Consider the following 3,771-nt stretch of genomic DNA (forward strand, 5'->3'; position numbering starts at 1 on the left):
AACAAGGACCATGATTTAGTAACAGTGAATAATCAGACTAAGCGCATTTGTCAATATCGACGAATACCAAGCACCTTTCATTACAAGTGATGATCAAGTATATGTTAAATTGGAAGTCGTTTTTTGACTAATATTGAAAGAGACTTATTTCCACCTCACTGGATTTCAAGCAACCATGACTTCAAGTTATGGAGGTGGCCCAGTTCATTCCGATGAAAATTTATTATAGCAGAATTCCATTTCATGAGTTACGTTGGCCTTGGACAGGTATCAGTGCTTTGGTTTCTTTTACATCCATGGGTATGTCAAAACTGCAGCCTGCCAAGTCATGCTGAACAATAAGTTCGGCCTTTCACTGAAAAGATAGAGCATCACTGATTAAGACCGTAAAGAAATTCATCAATATTCGTCCAGGCCTCTTTTCCCACTCCAAGAGTCGAAGCTATTTGTTTTTAAATGTTGAAAAAGTTTGCATATTTTTATGCTACAATTTATCGACTAGGTTTGACCCCCCCCCCTTCTCTCTCCCTCTCTCTCTCTCTCCCTCTCTCTCTCTTTCTATATGTATATATATATATACTGTATATATATATATATATATAGATAGATAGATAGATAGATAGATATAAACATACAGAAGAAAAAGAGAGAGAGAGAGAGAGATTGATATATAGATAGGTAAGTAGATAGATAGATAGACAGATAGGTAGATAGATAGACATAGATATAGATATTGATATAGATGTAGATATAGATATAGATATATAGATATACATTTGCATTAGGTTCAGCAATATTTAATGGTACCTGGTAATTAAATTACAGACTCTCTCTCCACTCCTTCATCTCAAATGGCAAAAATTAAACCTTAGTAGAGCCTAATGATATATCATGACGACCAACTTATGAATCTCTCTCTCTCTCTCTCTCTCTCTAAAAAAAAAAAAAAAAAAAAAAGTTCAATATACAGAAAACTTTGGAAAACTGTGGTCGGCAGCAGCAGTATTGTTGTCCATGGTGCAGCGGGAAGGTAAACCTCGGTGATACATTTTGGAAACCCATTTGTATCGACTACACGCTACGGCATGGGCTGTAAATCCCAATAAAAGTCACTTCTGAGTCAGTGTGATTGAAAAGGAGGGAATGGAGTCTGGTTATAATGTGTGTGTGTGTGTGTGTGTGTGTGTGTGTGTGTGTGTGTGTGTGTGTGTGTGTGTAATATCATGTACACTAGATTATGTTGTTCTTCTAGGTGTGTGCCGTGGTGTGGTGTTTTGTGGTGTAGTGTGGTGTGCTGCCTGGTGTGGTAGAGTTAATTGAAACTGCCTTCACAGCTCATCTTGAATCATGAGGCTCACATTGACAGCCTCGCTCTTAACCTTCGCCTTGAGCTATTACTCTGTTATATTATTATAGCTCTGAATCCTTACCCTGAATTCTCACTCTGAATCGTTCTTGAATTTTTACTCTGATGCCTCATGCTTAATACCACGGCGTATTATCAACAGAACCATGACAGGAGATATAACGCGGTTCACGGCCATTTCACATAAGCAAACCGCCATCAGAAACAGTAATTATCAGCTCGGTCACCACCAGTGCAAAATCGACTAGCTGACCTAACCCTGGCTTGGCCTTGTAACATGTCCGGAATCAGTCACGGGTCATGCACAGGAAACCGCCAGCACATTATGACTCTCGATATTGCTGACCAGTGTTGATGTCGTTCATAAGAACACTGCAGGAGTAGTCTACTCATTAAAAACACTGTTTATATCCTCTCAGATACTGAAGGGGAGTTTGAGTAGCATACACCAGATAGTTGAAAAAAGCGCAGGTGATAACATTTATATTTATGATATTATACAGAATATGAATATGGTCACTTTCATATCCACTCTTCAGTGCCAAACCAGCCGAATCACTGAACTGCACCCCTATTCTCTCCTTCCACCATTACCACAGTTCCCTCTTCTCATCCCCGTCTAACAGCACAGTTCTCCCCTCCCCTTTCCTCCCCCTACTCTCTAGTGCCACACTTACCCTCATCCCAGTCACCAATTTATCCCCCTCTCCAGCCCCCCACCTTCTCCAGCACTATCCTCTCTCTCTCATATATATATATATATATATATATATATATATATATATATATATATATATATATATATATATATATACTCACCCAACCGCAGACAGTCCAGTGGGACTAAACGACCTGTGCATTTTTTTCTCTCTTTACGAACAAAACTTCCCCTTTGGTTGAAATATAATCCTCTAGAGCAGTTTGTCTGCCAGCGCCGGAATCATCGGCCTCGGCATTAATTAATACTTGACTCCCGGTGTGGTATTTTTTTCCATCATTCGTTCATTCATCATCGAACCCTACGTCACCCCATGAGAAGCATAGGAGCCCGGGGCTAGGCAAGTTGGTCCTGACATTTAAGATGAGAGTGACCAGCCTCACTCATCCCTGAGTGGCATTACGTGAGCAATAAACCCCAATCGAGCCTTGGATATAAACCTGCACCGGCTCAGTCCGACTGGAGTGCAGTAGTAACCCACTAAACCACCAGGCGCCATAATTTGGTTATATGGTTACCACCCAGCGTAGTAAATGGTTTCCTAATGTACAAAACTGTTTGGCTTGTCACTCAGTGTAGCGTCACCCACAAGCAGAAGGAAGAGGAAAGAATGAAGGAAAGAAAGACATAGTAGGGAATGTAAAGTCACCCGTAGGCAGAAGGACGAGGAAAGAAAGACAGAAGAGGATGAAAGGAAAGAAGGATGGAGGAGACGAAAGGGCAGGCACCCAAGAGCAGCACTATATCGAGTGAATGGATGGTGAGCGCCCCCACCTACCATCAAAACTTGTTCCTAACCACAGTGCCTCCAGGGAGGATCGAACTCCCGGCCTCTGGTTTACTAGACCAGCGCTCTAGCCACTGAGCTATGGAGGCAGGATTGTGACCAAGAGAATCTATTTTTTCAAAAGGGTATTTCATCAGGGGAGGGAAGAAAAGTTGTCACGCCATGCATTTCCCTTCACTTACAGAATTCATTCTGCATTTTTCTCGTTCCGGGACTCCCTCGACTTTTTTTTTTCTTTTTACAGTCAACTTCGCAGCAGGTTTCCCCAAGATCTATGACTGATTTAAGCAGAATTCCTTCTCATGTTCGATATTTATATCCTCTTCTGTCCATCGAATGACAGAGCTGGATATAAAAGTCCTATCAGGAAGACACAAGAAAACAAGTGATTTAAGAAGACATATTTGGTAGAAACTTGCTTCTGTTAATACACCAAGTATGCTGATTAAAGTAAACAAATTACTAAAAAAAAACATGTGATTTCAGAAGACATATTTGGCAAAAGCTTGTTTCTGTTATTCTTTTTTTTTTTTTTTTTTTTTTTTTATGCGAGGAAGAAGGAATCAAAGGCCATGAGCCCGCAGTAACAGTTCTCTCCAAGAGAAAAACAAAATACAATAGAGAGCCAAATTCAAGATCCGATCATTTTGAGATGCCTGGACACACTGCGTTTGAAAGACTGGAGATCATAGGCAGCAGGAAATACAGATAGAGGGAGACAGTTCCAGAGCTGACCTGTTGCATAAATGAAAGACTGGGAGTAACGGTTAACTCTTGCATTAGAGAGTTGGACAGAAAACGGATGAGAGTTTGCTGCCAGACGGGTGCTACGCGCACGTCGTAGAGGTGGAGGAATGCAAGCAGACAGTTCAGAGGAGCAGTGACCATTAAAGTAGCGAT

General features: G+C 41.1%; 1 non-coding gene across 1 annotated transcript; it reads right to left on the reverse strand.

The window, feature by feature from the left end:
• Window positions 1-2,887: 2,887 nt before the first annotated feature.
• On the reverse strand, window positions 2,888-2,960 carry TRNAT-AGU (transfer RNA threonine (anticodon AGU)). Its single transcript has one exon. It is a non-coding gene; the product is annotated as a tRNA-Thr (tRNA).
• Between the last annotated feature and the right edge of the window lie 811 nt (window positions 2,961-3,771).

The sequence above is a fragment of the Coenobita brevimanus genome, chromosome 14, assembly GCF_032717465.1.
Source record: "Coenobita brevimanus isolate Jiangsu-jjx chromosome 14, ASM3271746v2, whole genome shotgun sequence".
In the NCBI taxonomy this organism is placed as follows: Eukaryota; Metazoa; Arthropoda; class Malacostraca; order Decapoda; family Coenobitidae; genus Coenobita; species Coenobita brevimanus.